General features: G+C 37.6%; 1 protein-coding gene and 1 pseudogene across 5 annotated transcripts in view; one reads left to right on the forward strand and one right to left on the reverse strand.

Annotated features, from left to right (window-relative positions):
- The window catches only part of CDKAL1 (CDK5 regulatory subunit associated protein 1 like 1), a 684969-nt gene that overhangs the window by 385170 nt on the left and 281118 nt on the right, over positions 1 to 18681 (forward strand). The window lies entirely within an intron of this gene.
- On the reverse strand, positions 2748 to 16587 carry LOC132231904 (small ribosomal subunit protein eS1-like; annotated as a pseudogene).

Raw genomic sequence — 18681 nt, forward strand, 5'->3', positions numbered from 1 at the left:
ATCTTTTCATCTACTATAGACTGCCCCTGAGGTTTCCAATATTTTTTAGAAGTTGGAAGTTCAGAATCTGAAGTTGAAAAAATTATGAATCTTTTCCATGCAAAAATATATTCAACCCAAAATACATATAACTAGAGTCCTGGATTCATAATATCTCAGGGATATTGTTTTGAGTTCCATCTTCACTTGAAGAAATTATTTATAGAAGCCAGTCGATATTCATTCCATCTTGTAAGTGAAAGCAATGCCTCCTCCCCCTGCCCAGTTTTAACACTATACAGTGGAAATGTAGTCTCTCCTTCTCCTAACATTTGTTAGAATAAACCCTGACAGTTCCAGACAATATGGAGGGTTCCCAGTAGACATAGAGAGGATCATCACTTCAAGGGCCAGGCTTAGTGGGATAACTTTCCTGGGCAGATGGTGACAACAGATGGCTTTAATGTATGCAGCCACTCATTCGCTGGGTTTTCTTTGGGGGTACTTCAGGTCTTCTCCGGGGAGGGGGCATATAAAGGTACTATCCCACTTTCCTGGTAATAAAGACTCGCCTCTGTGGCAATGAAAGCAGTCTCTAGTGCAGCACAGAGGAGGAGAAAATGGAAAGGAGAACTCAGAAGAGCAGAAATGGCTCCCCACACAAGAGCAGTAGTAGGGAAAGAAATGAGGCAAGAAGGCAGTGAGATGGAGATGCTTGTAAAGGGAAGGCACTCCGAAAGGAATGTCAACTGGGATAGTTCCTGTTTAATCTTTAATAATCTTTCTGTATTTTGATGTTCGTAGCAGTGATTTTTGCTTTATGTGTGGCTTTTTCTTTCACATTCATAATTGTTAAAAGTGTGTGTGTGTGTGTGTGTGTGTGTGTGTGTGTGTGTGTGTGTAGGAAGCGGTACCTGGGCTGATTTTTTTATGTTTAATTTTTGTTGGTTGGCACCAACCCTGAAGATCTGCCCCTGTCCACATCCGAGGTCAGTGGCAGGTGTGTTCTCGCCACTGGCAGATGGGCTGCTGATGGCCCCGTTCTGCACACCATCCGAAAGCCAATTCACGTCAACGTCTCCTCCTTCGACCCCAAAGAATATAAAGGAAAAAGGCTCAGGGATTTGGCACATTGGTTCTTTTAAAGGGCGTTAGCTCCTGGTTTATGATTTTAGTACTTGTTTTAATACTTAAACTATATTTTTTATTTTTCTTTAATTTTAACTCATCTTCATAATGTTGGCTTATAAGAAAAAAAAATTCATCAAGATGATTTAGATTTTCCAAATCAAAAGTGTAAGTGACTTTTGGACTTCTTTCTTGACAAAAATCACCATGAAAAGCTGCATTGAGACAACAAACCTAACTTGAAAAACACTTAATGAGTTAAAAAGCAGACTCAGAAAGCTTCTTATAATAGAAGTTGGTTGAAGTGGTTTTAAGCATTTATTTCATTACTTTTTAACTCCTTGACTGTTAACACTATAAACGTGAATTTGAGAAAAAATTAACTTGTTTTTGAACTCTATAAAAAGTATTTTTTTTTCTTTTAATTAACTTTATTGTTTTTAAAGCCCTGCATCAAGCTCTATTTCTGTGCTTGGGTAGTTCCCATTTGCAAACAGGGCAATTTCTGCATATAGGTCTGAACAGGCTATACCACAATTATCCTTTTTATTGTAACTTTACTATCACAGAAGTAGTTTTCTTCTCCAAATGGAAATTCCAGAGTAACACTAATGTCTTACTACACATACTGTTATTTCCAATTTCCAAAAGCAACGGTGCCTGCTCCAGCAAAAAAACAAACAAATCCACGTTGAGACCTGGGATGGATCCATATCTCCTCATTGTTACTTCGGTGTCTGGCACAATAGTAACAGTTGCTAGTGTTTGTTGTTTACTGTGTGCCAGGCAGAGTGGGAACTGCTTTGTATGGATTCTCTTATTTCATCAGCCCTCTGAGGTATGGAATGATTGTCTTCATCTTACAGCTGAGAAAATCTAAGCTCAGAGATGTAGGTAACTCCTCCACGGCGACCTAGCTAATGAATGGTGGAGCGAGAATTCTAACCAAGCTGACTCGAAAGCTTTCTCTTACATGAGTCACCATTCTGTTCATACATTTATTGATGTATATTTAATATCGTTCTAGTTGTAGTTTATCTTTGGAGCGACTTCAGCTTAGAGAAGTAACTGTGTGTGGTAATTGCCCTTGTGCCAGGTATCAGGTCCTATGTTGTTGTTTTTTCCGTGGAAAATTTCCTGTCATTGAATTGGAACCATCCAGTGTCACTATGGCCATTTTACAGACAAGGCCCAAGAGCCATTACTGCGCTCATTGTCACTGGCCAGTGAGAGGCCAACCCTGGTCTGGCAGCTGGCCCTCTGCAGACAAAGCTGTTCTGTAGCTGGGTGTGAACTACTGGGACACGCTACACAAAGGGATGAAAGAGCAAATACGTTCTTTCTGAAAATGTGTGGTGGTATCTGTTTCTGTGGCATTTGATTATATTTAGAAAACTTTCTGAAAAATGATTTCCTACCCACAAAGAAAAACATTTTTTTGAAAATAATTTGGCTTTGCCTAGGTTAAACATTTGAAGCATTTCCCTCCTTCCTGCCCCATCCCTTTCCTTCCTTTAGCAAATATTAATTGAGTATTTATTATGTGCTATATAGTCTTTGTGTGAAGAGCTGGAGGCATCTACATGAATAAAACATAATTGCAAATAGGTTTTTTTGTTTGTCATCATTGTGTCTGAATTTTAAACAGATTCTTGGGTTGGGGGCTCATATCCATCTGTTCACTCAGCATTGGCACCTGCTTTATCCCCAGTAGCTTTTCCAGAACTGCTACCTTCACCTTGAAGTTCCATGAGTTTTCCCAGTTCAGACTTGAACTTCTTCAGCATTTTGACCTTTTTAACAAAAACATGGATTGGATAAATAGATCGGCCAGCCTTCCTATATCTTCCCACTGCTAACTGGAATCATTTTGTTTGCACCTCTCAGTCATGATTTCCATTATCTTATGCATTTGGTGGGCCTGTTAATGCTGAGCCTAAGATGTCTTCTGAATCATATTGTAGTATTTTTTAGTAAAATCAGCACAGAATAGACAAAGCAAATAAACCATTGGTAGTCTTGACGTCAACATGAGCTTCAGTCATGGTGTGCCTTTTTAAAAAATCTTCACTTGATTATATGTTTTCATTAATTTGGAAGAGAGAGAAAGGGAGAGAGAAACGTCAATGTGAGTAACACCCATATGTGCCCTGATTGGTGATTGAACCCACAACCTGGGCATCTACCCTCGCCAGGAATCAAACCCATGACCCTTCGGTGCACAGGACGATGCTCTAGCCAACTGAGCTACACTGGCCAGGGCATGGTCTGCCATTTTTTGACCATGGAGCACATTTTGTCACCATAAGATCCATGTTGTGGAAATTAGTCAGGCAGTTTTTGCCCTGAACATCCTCAGTAATTAGCTTGAGTTTTCTAAGTGCAAATTCATTATTCTGCAGATTAGCTAGGCTCACCTCAAAAGCTGGACCCTTGAGACCATCAGGTGTGACTTTGGTTCCTTGTGTTCTTGTGATACTTGAGCCATTTGCAAGCTCTTTTTAAGAATGTGGAACCTGTACTCCTTTTGGGGATCAGTAATTGGGGAGCTCAAAATCATAGTGTGAGTGTTAACTAAATTCAAGGAGGAATTTAACAAATTTTTAAGGTGTAAAAATATTTTCTGGGTTTTTTTTGTTTTTGTTTTTTAGGATTTTAATAGTTTAACTTGTTGCCATACATTCTTGTGAGCCCTCACCTAGCGTTTCTCTTAGTATGGTTATCAGTATCACCAGGTTACACAGTCTTGGATATCACTGCAGAATCCTTTGTTAGAATCTTGCCCACCCTGCCTCTCACCTGACTTTTTAAATGCTTTCTAGGTGATTCTTAAGCACAGTACTACTTGAGACTCTTTTTCTTATCAATTTTGTTTATATTTGAGCAGAAACAAAAGCAACTCTGGTTTGGGTAAAAAAATTCCAGAGAGACTCCTGATGACTTATGAGCCCTAAAGGAACGCTCCATAGATCTCTGTAAGCTCAGTTGACACAACGCCACCTGGCCCAGAGACCTGCCTATTTTACAGAAGGGTTTTTAAAAATGATTTAAGTAGGATGAAGTCAGATTCCCTTAATGCCAAAACTCTCACTTCTTAGAGAATCTAATTTCCCAACCAACACCAAAAGTGTTTCTCTAAAGAAAAATGGAGGGAGAGTATTTTCTACTGAGCTCCATCCAAAGAACCCCTTTTTCTGATGAAATCAAGTAATCCTCACAGGCCCCTTCTGGAGGAACCCAGCAAACTCTATTAACTTTTATTTTATACTAGAGGCCCAGTGCACGAAAATTCGTGCACTCGGGTGGATCCCTCAACCCAGCCTGCACCCTCTCACAGTGCAGGACGCCTCAGGGGATGTCCAACTGACAGCTTAGGCCTGCTCCCCAGGGGGATTGGGCCTAAGCTGGAAGTCAGACATCCCTTTGGCAGCCCATGAACCCTCGGGGGATGTCTGACTAAGGGAACAGGCCTAAGCTGTTAGTCGGATACCCTTAGCGCTGCCATTGAGGTAGGAGAGGCTCCTGCCACCACCGCTGCGCTGGCCAGTCATGAGCTGGCTTCTGTCTGAGTGGTGCTCCCCCTGTGGAAGTCCACTGACCACCAGGGGGCAGTTCCTGTGTGAATGTCTGCCACCAGGTGATCAGTGCGTATCATAGCGACCAGTCGTTCTGCTATTAGGGTCAATTTGCATATTACCCTTTTATTATATAGGACTAGAGTCCCGGTGCATGAAATTCATGCACTCTGGGGGGGGATGTCCCCTCAGCCTGACCTGTACCCTCTTGCAGTCCGGGAGCCCTTGGGGGATGCTGTCAGTTAGACATCCTTAGTGCTGCCATGAAAGTAGGAGAGGCTTCTGCCACCACCGCTGCACTCGCCAACTGTGAGCCTGGCTTCTGGCTGAGCGGTGCTCCCCCGTGGGAGCACACTGACCACTAGGGATCAGCTCCTGCATTGAGCATCTGCTTCCTGGTGGTGGGTGCGTGTCATAGCGACTGGTAGTTCTGCCATTTGGTTGATTTGCATATTTGCCTTTTATTATATAGGATTTGCTATGAACCATCCTCCACTAGCTGTATTTTTTGTGTTATTGAATTTAGCAATTATGTTAAATTAAGATGGTCATTATTTATTCTCAGATCAATTAAATAACTTCCCAAAGGAGCTAGGAATCAAACCTTGGTTGGCTGAATTTTAAGACTATGGAGTTGTCTTCCTAAGGAGAGAAAAACTCCCACTCTGAATCACTGAACATCCATCCAGTGAACCCACTGTCTTTCTGAACTTACAGCTGTCTGAAAAGGGCTCATCTCTTTTCTGAATTTCAGTGTTTACCTTACCCATGAGAATATAGTACCCTTTGCTCCAGGGCAATAAAATAATTGTTTTGGTTTTAAAGGTCTTTCCTTCTAGCTCTTACAAGATTAGGATAAACAGAGATGATGTTTATGTCAACAATGTTATTTAGCCAAATAGGTGACACTGTCACTGTGAAAGCTAGATGATAGTGGACTCTAGGAAAGCAATGAGATATTTACGGATAAAACCAGAGACTCAAAATGAAGAATGCCTCTGCAACTGTAACTTTAGCACATTTGCCTGCATGTTATAATGTATTCACTGTAAAGTCTAGAAGCCTTATAAATATATGACTGGCAGTTGCCTCAGGCAGAAATCTTTTACTGATGCAATGAGATAAAAGTAATTAAGCTACATGTAGACTGATGGGTAATTAAATCCATGTGAAGCATTTTGTAACTAATTGCTATGTTCTAATCACAGATTGCTTTCTATTTGTCAAGGTAAGTGTATATAATTACACAGTCCTTATTTTCTTTAATCTGAAATCATCCCAGTTGGGTGAATATTTTTAAGCACTCTGAATCTTAGAATATTTGGTACATTTCTTGCATAAAGATAATTTGCATATTTTGTAATTTGAGGGCCTTTTATGTAAATAGCTTTTAGTGTCACTGACAGCAGTTCTATGGTCAATGGAGATTTCCATAGTCTAGATTTATTGCTTGTTTACTTTTATTTTTAATAGTAAAGCTGGTTGTTATTTACTGAATGCTAGTAATGTTCAAAGCATTATATGGACTATGGTACTAGTCACAGTAGTCTGAAAAAAACCAACAATCAGTAAGTGGATTAAAAACTGGCTATTCCCAGTGACACGAGTAAAATAAATACATAGCTTTCAGAGTTGCAGAGTCTCAGTATGGGATAGCATTGTGGTTCTAGGCATGGCTGTGACTACTTGACACACAGTAGCAGGCCTCACCGGCGTTTCTAGAGTTAGGGCTAGAGATGTTTCATCTCTTGGTGAGAGTAGAATTTTGATGTAGACACCCATTCAAAACATGTTCTTTGTTTGCTTTTTTTTAAAAAATAAAATGGAATCCTTTTTTTTTTTTTATTCATTAAGGTATTACATATGTGTCCTTATCCCAACATTTCCCTCTCCACCCCCTCACCCCCACTCATGCCCTCACCCCCCTGGTGTCCGTGTTCATTGATTAGGCTTATATGCATGCATACAAGTCCTTTGGTTTGATCTCTCCTCTTTACCCCCACCCTCCCCTACCTTCCCTCTGAGGTTTGACGGTCTGATCGATGCTTCTCTGTCTCTGGATCTGTTTTTGTTCATCAGTCTATGTTGTTCCTCACTCACAAATGAGTGAGATCATGTGATATTTATCTTTCTCTGACTGGCTTATTTCACTTAGCACAATGCTGTCCAGTTCCATCCATGCTGTTGCAAATGGTACGTGCATGCTGGTGGGAATGCAGACTGGTGCAGCCATTGTGGAGAACAGTATGTAGTTTCCTCAAAAAACTAAAAACGGAACTCCCATTTGACCCAGTGATCCCACTTCTAGGAATATATCTCAAGAGACTAAAAACGCCAGTCAGAAAGGACATATGCACCCCTATGTTCATAGCAGCACAATTTAACATAGCTAAGATTTGGAAACAGCCTAAGTGCCCATCAGCAGATGAGTGGATTAAAAAACTGGTACATCTACACCATGAAATACTACACTGCTGCTTGTTTTGTTTTTTTAAATGCAAGTTGCTTCTGCTGCTACACAACACTATACAGTGTGTTTCTGGGATGTCTTCTTCTCAGAATAACACACATGGATTCAATTAGATAATATTTGGAGAATTACTATGAGTAACATGACTAAAAGTTAATTGAGATCATATTCTGCAGATTATCTTCATTTGTGAATTTGCTTTTCTCGTATCCTTAGTTGGATAGAGAGACTGTCTTCTGACCATCAAGGCATACTATAAAGCCATTGGATTAAAAAAAACAAAACACCACACCTTTAATTCTGTGTCATACATACTTTTTATTAAGTTTAAGTATATAACATCATTGCTTATTGGTAATGACTTTTAAAAAGATACACTTGATCATGAATATATCTTAACTTTGGTTTTCTAAGTAGTAACCGATGAAAGGCATGGTTTTCTAAGGCTAATTTGTAATATATTGACTGGGAAGCCAGATAATTTCCCTCTCATTCATCCCACTGTTTTTGTTCCAGCAGTTAAAGCTGCCCTGTGTGTTGTGCAGAATTGGACTTTTCTTGCTGCACACTAGACCTGCTTCCCGGCCCTATTCTGTAGAAGACTGAGTTTCCTGCCAGTGAATGGCTTCTCTTTTTCAGATATAAATGTTATGTCGATACCTTTACACCACTACACCTCACCCTATTGTTTCATCTTTATATTAGTGCATATATGCATAGTAAGTACAGATGCAATGTACTATGTCTTTATTATATTTAAGCTTAATGCCTCAAAAACATATTCTTGCCCATAGCCTGCTGATTAAATCATTTTCACATCTCCCTGGCCTACTCCTCAGGGTTATATTTGCCTATTTGTAAATAGTTAACTCAAATCTTTTCTGTACATTTAGTTTCTTTATTTCTCTTTCATAGCTCTGTTATCAGTTTTGTGTATATGTGCCTTGGGAAACTTCATGTAGGGGTTGGTGGTGACTACTTAACAAATACTGCTTGGTGATGATAACAGCAGCACTGTGACATGTTGCAAAAGGTAGTCTTTCACTTTCTAATTGCAAATATGCATATAATATTTTTGTTTATGTAGTGTTTGAAGTTTATTTTCAGAAGCATGCATTCATTTGGTGGATTTTTAAAATAAGTTGTTAATTTTTAGAAGCACCCTGGAAATCGCTACTTTAAATCAGGAAGCTCTACTCAGTGTTGAGGGAAATAGGTTATTGATTTGCATTAGACATAAGACTGGGCCTGCCCTACTTAAACTTCACAGGAAGCAAAGGTTTCACATATGCAGCTCTGTCTCTTGTCCTGGTAACCAGTGCCCTGCCTTGGTCTTTCTTTTTAACTTACATTTTGAAATAAGTCCAGACTTACAAAAATGTCGCAAAAATAATACAAAGAGTTCACATTTACCCTTTATCCAACTATTTCAAATGTTAATCTATTATATGACCATAGTACAATGATCAATTTCAGAAAAGTTAGCATTGATATAATACTATTATGTAACCTACAGACCCCATTCAGATTTCATCCATTCTTCCATAATATTCTTTCTCTGGTCCAGGAGGCAATCCAGGATCCCATATTACACTTAGTTATCTTGTCTCCTCAGTCTCTTCACCTCCAATCTGGGACAGGACCACTGTCTTCCTTTGTGTATGTAACTGGTATATTTTTGAAGTGGACCGGATAGTTGTTTTATAGGTCCTTTCTCAATTGGGTTTGTCTGATGTTAAAGTATAAAGTGTATAAGATATAGCATCTTACATTTGTCAATCATGTTATTTAAAGAATTTTAGTTTCTCTTGATTAATTATTTAGGAGAAAGTACAATTTGACTTAAAGTTTATGCTAGTTCTTTCAGTTCTTCATCTCAGACAGTTCTATAGTCTATACTAGAGGCCTGGTGCATGAAATTCATGGGCGGGGGGTGTCCCTCAGCCCAGCCTGCACCCTTTCCAACCTGTGATCCCTCGAGGGATGTCCGACTGCCCATTTAGACCCAATCCCAATGGGCCTGGTCACCCACAACTGCCCTCCCATGCTGGCCTGATAGCCCCTAACTACCCTCCCCTGCCAGCCTGGTCACCCCTAACTGCCCTCCCCTGCTGGCCTAGTCACCCCTAACTGCCCTCCCCTGCAGGCCTGGTTCCCCCAAAACTGCCCTCCCCTGCAGGCCTGGTCCCTCCCTACTGCCCTCCCCTGCAGGCCTGATCACCCACAACTGCCCTCCCCTGCAGGGCTAGTCGCCCCCAACTGCCCTCCTCTGCTGGCCATCTTGTGTGTTGGAGTGATGGTCAATTTGCATATTAATTCTTTATTAGATAGGATTACAGTGCTATCCAATAAAAATATGTGGGCCAGCCCTAACTGTTTTGGCTCAATGGATAGAGTGTCAGCCTGCGGACTGAAGGGTCCCAGGTTCAATTCCGGTCAAGGGCATGTACCTTGATTGCGGGCACATCCCCAGTAGGAGGTGTGCAGGAGGCAGCTGATCAATGTTTCTCTCTCATCAATGTTTCTAACTCTCTATCCCTCTCCTTTCCTCTCTGTAAAAAATCAATAAAATATATTTTTTTAAAAATAAAATATGTGGGCCATGTGTGTAATTTAAAACTTTCTAGTAGCCACATTAAGTAAAAAAATACAGGTTCAGTTTCTCTTCTAAGATTTTAAAATATAATCATTTCAACTTATATTCAATATAAAAATCTTGATATTTACTTTCTTCTTTCATACTCAGTCTTTAAAATCTGTGTCCTTTATAGAACATCTCAATTGGGACTAATCACATTTTAAGTGCTCAGTCGCCACATGTGTTTGTGTCACATTTTAAGTGCTCAGTCGCCACATGTGTTTGTGGCTATTATATTGGACCAGAGGCCAGGTGCATGAAATTTGTGCATGGGGGGGGGGGGCCGGGGGTCCCCTCAGCCCAGCCTGCACCCTCTCCAATCCAGGACCCCCCGGGGGATATCCAACTCCCGGTTTAGGCCCAATCCCCGGCAGTCGGACATCCCTCTCACAATCCTGGACCTCTGGCTTCTAATCGCTCACCTGCCTGCCTGTCTGGTCGCCCCTAACTGCCCCCCAACCCCCACCGGCCTGGTCACCTCTTACTGTTCCTCCTGCCAGCCTGGTCACCCTCAACTGCCCCCCCTGCCAGCCTGGTCACCCTTCATGGCCCCCCCGCCAGCCTGGTTGCCCCACGCAGCCTGCTTGTTCAGTTGTTTGGTCACCCCTCACTAACCCCACTGCCGGCCTGGCTGTAGGCAGCCACGTTGTGAGGACATGAGGGTTGGTTAATTTTCATATTACCTCTTTATTATATAGGATAATGAAGTTTTTTATTCTTAATGCATCTCACATGTTATTTGTGCATTGTTTTGGTTTTCTTTCTAATGCTACAAAAGAATTCTATCTTTTGAAATTTTGGTTGGTAGTTCTCTTTTTGCCATAAGGACAGCCACAGTATTATAGGTGTTCTTTTTGGGCCATTGAATTGACATCAAAGAGTTTGTTGGAGTTCCTTTTTTGGAAGAGATTAAATCTTATCCTTGTTCTGCTATTAGTTATTGTATAACTTTGGACAAGTTGCTTAACCTTTCTGATCTTCAAGTCTATGCTTGTAAAATGAAGTAATAAAGTATTTTGACATTTTCTGGCTAGAAAGTTTTGATTCTTAAAATTATCTTGTATTTGTTATTCAAGTACTACATTGATTAATTACCCTAAAGTGTATTGTGTTAGTTGCACTACCAAAAACAAAAAAGATCTAGTGTAATCAATTTTTAGTGAACTGTAGTGAGTGGCCTGCTGATAGACAATGAAGAGAGAGAAAAATAGCCTTAATTCACTTGCAGGTGGAGAATTATTAAAGTCTTACGTTGTATCTGGTTACTAATTGAGAGCCCTGAGTTGGAATAATGGAGGCAATGGAAAAGGCAAGGCAACAGAGCTATTGGTTTATTATTTTCCTCAGTGTCACAACCAACTCTATTTTCTCTTTCTTTGAAAAGTTGAATTATTGATGGTAAGAAATTATAATTTTCCCTCTTTGAGTTCTTTTTGTCTGTTTTATTTATTTATTTAATTTGTTTTTCTTTATTGATTAAGTTATTACATATGTGTCCTTATCCCCTCATTGCCCCCTCACCCCCCCACTCATGCCCTCACCCCCCTGGTATCTGTGTTCATTGGTTAGGCTTATATGCATGCATACAAGTCCTTTGATTGATCTCTCCCCCTCCCCCCATCCTCTCCTACCTTCCCTCTGAGGTTTGATGGTCTGATCGATGCTTCTCTGCCTCTGGATCTGTTTTTGTTCATCAGTTTATGTTCATTATATTCCACAAATGAGTGAGATCATGTGATATTTATCTTTCTCTGGCTGGCTTATTTCGCTTAGCATAATGCTCTCTAGTTCCATCCATGCTGTTGCAAATGGTAAGAGTTCCTTCTTTTTTACCACAGCGTAGTATTCCTTTGTGTAGATGTACCACAGTTATTTTTAAATGTCATTGTTTTTCCCTCAGGCCAGAGGAGAATTAGCATTCTACTTTTAAGTACCTAATATCAGCTATCTAGATTAGCCTCACATAACAAAATTTAATAAAGGTCATTGCACTTAATTACTCTTATAGAACCACTTATTTTAAATATATTTCTTTATTGATTTCAGAGAGGAAGGGAGAGGGAGAGAAAGACAGAAACATCAATGATGAGAAATAATTATTGATTGGCTACCTCCTGCACAGCCCCTGCTGGGAATCAAGCCTACCACCCAGGCATGTACCCTGACTGGGAATCAAATCATGACCTCCTGGTCTATAGGTCGATGCTCAACCACTGAGCCACACCATCAGGGCAAGAACCACTTATTTTAAAACACACAGACTTCATTGGTTGATTTAGCTTCTTTCTAAAATAAAAAAGAGACTTTACCAATATTTATTTAATTACAGGAATTATTAATTGTCATTCAAATTTTAAAGTATGTTTTCAAAATATAAAAATCTATAGAAACCAGCATCATTTAAAAAATTAACCAACTGTATTAAGCCCTAATATTTTATCACATTTAATTCAGAGTTTTTTTTAATAAAAAAGAATTAAAGATAATGTTGAAGCCTCTATGATTCTATTCCACTTTCTGTCTGCTCTGGAGTTAGTGATTCATTATAATTCCCAGCATTTCATTGCTTATTCTCTCCTCTTTTTCTGCCTTCTTCCAGATTGAGTATTGTGATTCCATTTTGTCTTCACTATTGCCTTGTTAGCTATACCTCTCTGTTTTATTGATTCATTCATTCATTCATTCATTCATGCATGCATGCATTCATAGTTGCTCTGAGGTTTAAATATACATGCTTAACTTATTACAACCCACCTTCAAATAACAGTAACTTAATCTTATAGTTGTATACTTTCATTTCCTCCTTCCTCATATTCTTTATATTATTGTCAATTTTTTGAATAAATTGTAGACCCCCAAGTATATTGTTATTGTTGTTGGTTTTTGCCTAAAATAGTTAATTATATTTTAAAGAGATAAAAAGTGAGAAAAAGTAGCATTTATATATACCCACACATTTAACATTTCTGGTCTTGCTCTTCCCTTTGTGTATCATCTAGTGCTTCCCCCCTTCCCCCGTCTACAATACGTTTTCTTGTATTTAAAGACTTTTCTTCCTTATTATTTATAGTAGTGATCTGTCAGTAAGAAATTCTCTCAGTTTTGTTTGTCTCACTTTTTTATTTTTCCCTCAAATTGAATAGCTATTTTCCTATTTTCATGGAATACAAAATTCTAGGACAGTTTTTCAGTGTTTTCAGGATGTCTCTCCATTCCATTCTGGTTTGCATAGTTTCTCACAAGAAGTTTCTGTTATTCTTATCTTTGTGCCTGTGTACAATGTCTTCTCCACCCCAATTGCTTTTAAAATTTTCTCTTTATTGCTTTTTTTTTTAAAAAAAGCCATTTGTTTATAATGTGTTTGGATGTGGTTTTAGTTTTGTTTATTCTACTGAGTTTGATTTTCTTGAATTTATGGTTTATAGTTTTTATCAAATTTGGAAAATTCAACCATTATTTTAGGGAATCTAAAGAATGTGTTGCTTGGCTTGATATTATTCTTCTCTGTTCATTCTTATTCTCAGTGTTCTTTCTTTCTTTGCTTCATTTTGGATAATTTCTATTACTGGGTCTTTAATTTTATCTCCTGAATGGTGTCTTTTTACAAACATCTATTTCTTTTCTCATCACATGCATATTTTATGAACACATGGACCACATTTACAATACCTCTTTTGATATCCTTTTCTGCTAATTTCATCATTTCTGTCACTTATGACTCTGTTCCGACTAAATTTTCTCCTGATCATAACCATAGTCAATATTTTCTTTCTTGTCTGAATGCCTGTGAAGTTTTGTTTGGATGGCAGGCACTTTGAGTTTTATCTTGTTGAACATTGGATTTTGTTATGTTCCTTTAAAGAGTTTTAGACTTTGTTCTTTTATAGAGTTATTTGAAATTAGTATGATTTTTTTGAGGCTTTCTTGTAAGATCTGTTAGTGTATGTTCAGAGCTGCTTCTAGTTTAACATGAATTTTCCCCCACCACTAAGGCATATACACTCCTAAGGACTCTATCTAATGACTCGTGTATTCTACGCTTTCTCTTGTCTTGAAGAAACACAAACTCTTGGTCCTGTATGACTTTTAGGAATTGTTTGGTCCACTACTTTCCTGTGATTCTTTCATCAGCCATAGGATTTAGTTTCCTCTTATGCATGCCCAGATAGTACTCAACTAAAAATGGGTGCAACTTTTTCTCATCTCTGTGCAACTTTTGTCTCTTAAATATTTAATCCTGTAAATTATAGCTTTTTGTACTACAATCTCTGTCTCCTCAACTTAGCAAGATCATCAGGCTCTGTTTGGTTCCTCTCTTCTGCACTGTGGCCTTAGAAAGCGCCTCCAGGTAGTAAGATGGGCAATCATAGGACTCACCTTGTTTGCTTCTCTAAAAAATCACAGCCCTGCACTGCCTGTTATTCCTGTCTCATGGCTTCATATACATTTAGTCAAATTTTCTAGTTGTTTACAGCATTAAGGCAATTTCTGTAAAAGTTAATCCTTTGTATGCAGAAATGGAAGTCCTCACAATATTTCCTTTTAATTAAAATTTTGTGTTGTCATTAACATGGCCAGAGTCCATAATTTTTACTGGATATTACACATTCCTCCTCAGAAACAAACCTGTTGGTACATATAATTTTGATTACCATAGCTGGATAATCAAGTTACAGAGTTCGTTATTGGTATATGTTATTCTATTGCAATCAATATTAAAATCACCTGTTATTAATACAACCTACAAGTGTTTGTAGTGCTTTGTTCACAGAAATTTTAAATTCAAGAACGAGCTGATTATTAAATTATTGCTATCTAAGGTATGTATCAGAACTTTCTATTCTGATTATTCTAATTTTTGTCAAGGCACAACTACCATCTTCATAAGACTTCCAAACTTTTATAGGGCACAGGTTATCCTTACAAGACTATTTTAACTAACCTACTTTTGGGTCAGTTGCCAATTATAGTAGTTAAAAGGAGTAAAACTGTTCTGAATTATTCTGTCTATTATTATAGTCAATTGGTGTGTGCGTAGTAGATCCTTGAGGGTGAGATACTTTTTTCTTCAATGAACTTTAATGACTTTTTATTTCCTCTTCCTGCCTCTTAAGAGGATTCTATCTTACTTATTCCTATTTGTCCTTCCTTCAGAAGTTATAGCAGTGGTTCAACCTCTTCGAAAACTCTTTGAGTTTGTTGCAAATGTTAGTTTTTTGGATGTCAACCTAATTGATGCTAAGTGAGAAGTTGGGGCCCAAGAATAGTACTTAAGTTCTGCTGGGTGGAAAGAAGGAAGAAGTGAAAGGAGGAGGTATAAAATACTGGTACCACTTCAGTTCCCTATAGGTGCTACCAGCTAGAAAGCATAAATGTTTAATGGTCTCGGATTTCTGTTACTTGTTTCTCCTTAAATTTGTTAGTCTTGTTTCACTCATTTCAGTCAATTGTAATATATTCCCCCTTCAAAAAAGAGTGAAAGAAATGAATTTCTTTTTAAAAGACTGGACAATTTTATGTTCTGTTATTTCTTTTTCTGTTCCTTCTTATTTACCAAATGTAGTGCTTTGAGGATTCTAAAACTGTATTAAATATTCTTGAGCTTAAGCATGAGAGTATCTTAAAACATGGAGTTATTGAGAGCTTTCACTAGTAAATATAATATACATATTGCATATGCATCACATATGACAGTGAATAGGTTGTCAACATGTAATTCTTGTTCTCATAAAGCTCTGCTCTCTTGCAACAACTTTTGTCACCACTGGCTCCCATCTTATAATTCTTTTTCACCTCTTGCTCACCTCATCCCAACCACAATGACCTCTTTGTGGTTTCGTGGGAACTATAATCACGCTCATGTTGCATCTTTGTACTTATATTCCCTCTGCTTCCAGTGCTCTTCCTTCTCATACTGATCTTTGTGGCTTACTACCTTGGTTCATTCAGGTATCATGCTGTTGTGAGTCTTCCTCGAATATAATGTGTCAAAAATAGCAATGTCCTTTCTCAACCACTTTATTACTCATTCCTTTTATCCCACTTTAAAAAATTTTATTAGCACTTATTTTTACTTGATCTATATTATTTATCTTAGTTTATTGTCTCTCTAACTTGAATAAATCTCACGAGAGCTGACACCTTGTCTCCAAGACCTAGAACATATCTGGCACAAAGTAATAACAAATGAATGAATGATGTTTTCTTTGTATTAGAACAACTAAACTATACCTATGATGCACCTTCCAACTGAACATGAGAATATAATGTAAAAGTTGAAAACTGTATTTGCTGTTTAAATACTTGCAATAATTATTTACAAGTTTTATGTTCAAAGTTAAATTTCCCTAATTGGAACTAAGATTTTCAGGTCATATTTGACTGTAGGTTTTATGGAATTCACTTTTGAGAAAGATCTTTAGGATCATAAAGTGTTAGTCATTAATTAAAGTAATGTGTTCTTTTAATATTTAAGTTCTATTTGTTCTTTATTCTGTAGTTGAGTTCAGTAGCTCAAACAATGCAAAATCCTTTGCTTCTTTACCCTCTAAACTATTCTATATCTCTCTAAGTTAGTCTTGGAATCTAGGTAAATTACTATAATTGCCATGATCAACAATATTTATCTTTTCTGAGGAAAAGGCACTGCGCTGCAAGTTTCCAGCTATTTTCTTTTTTCTTCTTCCTTCATCCTTTTGTATCTGTAATGCTGGGTCTGTTGGAAGTTGAGCTTGTGATTTTTTAAAAGACAAAATATCATCTCTTCCCGCATCCTGCTGAAACATCAGAGGGCCCATTCATAGACGCTGTTGTCTATATTTCTCCCATGTATGGAACCAACACACCGTGGTATTCAGGATAATCTGCCTCATTGAGGCTTGTTGCAGATTTTGGACGCTGGAGAATCAGACGCCTTGTTTCCAGAAAGTGTGTCTTCCTTTTGTGGTGTTTGTTTTGTTTTTCCATTATTTCCAAATTCGTGTAGAAGCATGGAAATAAACAATATTCTTCCTAATTATGACCTTTCAAAAGGAATAATTTAAACAGGTTGGTTTTGTTTAGTTACAACATTATCAATTATGCCAACAAGTTTGTTTCTTTGTATCACTATAATCACAGATGTCAGATGCTCTGGAAATTCTGTCTCTTTGTTAACTCTTGTTATTAAAGCAATAAAAAGGATAATTTTAAAGTTTAATTATTTTATGAGTGATTGCTCTTTCTGAATTTATCTTTAATTGGGAAGTCTTTACTTCTAAATAAAAAGAGACTTGTGTTCATTTGCTGTGCTCTCCAGCTACTCCTGTAGGGTAACTTCTACATTCATCTTGTGCAGAAGTTAAAGGAGACCATGGGACACACCTTGTAACATTCAAGCTGCATTTCCATGTTGTCTAAAGAAAATTCATTTTCTCATTGGCTAACAGGATTATTTCCTCATTGCCTAAATGAATTGCACAAGGAAATAAAATTGAGTCAGTCTGACTACAGTGAAAGTGTTGTTCAATGGTAGTCAAGAACAGTAATTATATTGTGATTATGGGTGAGAATGTTCTTAATCTTAGAAGATATATGCACTGATTTATTTAGATTTAAAGTGCTATCATGTCTGCAACTAATTCTCAAAGGGTTCAGGGGGGAAGAACATACAAAATACCATGTGCTTGTGGGTGTGGAGAGATTGAGTGCTCACATATGTGACAAAATGCTATACATGAATCCGAGTGAAGGAGTATTGGTTATTCAAGTTGGACTCTTGAAACTTTCCTCTAAATTCAGCATTGTTCAAAAGAAAACATTAGAGAAAAAAATACTTCAGGTCACTAATAATTCTTTCAAATTTGTAAAAATAGTATAAACATGATATAATTGAAGAATTAGGTAATGAATAATTATCTCATATGGGTGGCCTATTAATTGGGTTTTATCAGTGATATGTCATTGTTATATATGTATAAGATAGCCCTAGTTGGTCCTCTTAAGAGGCAATCTTTAATTAAATTGTCATTTAAATCCTTTTTTATCTGACAGGAAAACATAAAACTCTTGATGTCTAGTAATAGGATTAGAAGGGACCATTGTCTAATTTGCTATTAAATAAATAAGCTAAATAACTAGAAGCTGCCTATAAATAGATATTATTACTTCGAAACATCTCCATTGAATAAATTTTCATGACCTTTGAAGTGTTTAAACAGAGGGTCATATTTATTTCTGAATTTTCTAAGATTATTTTTAAGAAGAATGAGCCTATAAAAATCTAGTTAATATGCACTGTGACCCTTTAAAAAAAGCATCAGGAATTAAGACCTGAAAATTTAATGCACATGCGTAAATATAACATAATGTATGTTTAATTTATATTCCTTATTGGCCTTTGAAGAAAATGGAGCAGAAAGACTGGACTGGGGTGGTCGAGAAGGAATAGTAGGTGGAATTGAGAGGAGAAAGGGGAGGCAGGGTGGCGGGCAGAGCAAAAGACAGGAGAAGGGGGCAACACATCTTCTGAGGAAGAAAGGTTTAACAGATTTGGGGGTGTTTTTCTTTAATTATGTTTAGTTGATGTAATTTTCTTGCCATCTAGTGTTCTTTAATGATTGATCCCATTAATCATAATTTACAGTTTTCATATTTTTGTAATCTTTATTTTTAGACTCTACTCATGATGAAACATTTGAAGCAACTTATTATGGTGGAAATTTTCCCCCATGATAGAGCAAGAGCTACTAGAGAAATATCACTCCTTGGACCAGATGAAATCAGTCTTTACCAGTATTTTAATTTATTACAATGAAGCTCATACACAGGAAAATTATAGTGAATCATGATCTTTTGAAATTGAGTTTTGGCAAAGCTTGATTTTTCAAAAAGGATTTTCTTTGTTGTGAGAC

This window comes from Myotis daubentonii, chromosome 3 (assembly GCF_963259705.1).
Source record: "Myotis daubentonii chromosome 3, mMyoDau2.1, whole genome shotgun sequence".
In the NCBI taxonomy this organism is placed as follows: domain Eukaryota; kingdom Metazoa; phylum Chordata; class Mammalia; order Chiroptera; family Vespertilionidae; genus Myotis; species Myotis daubentonii.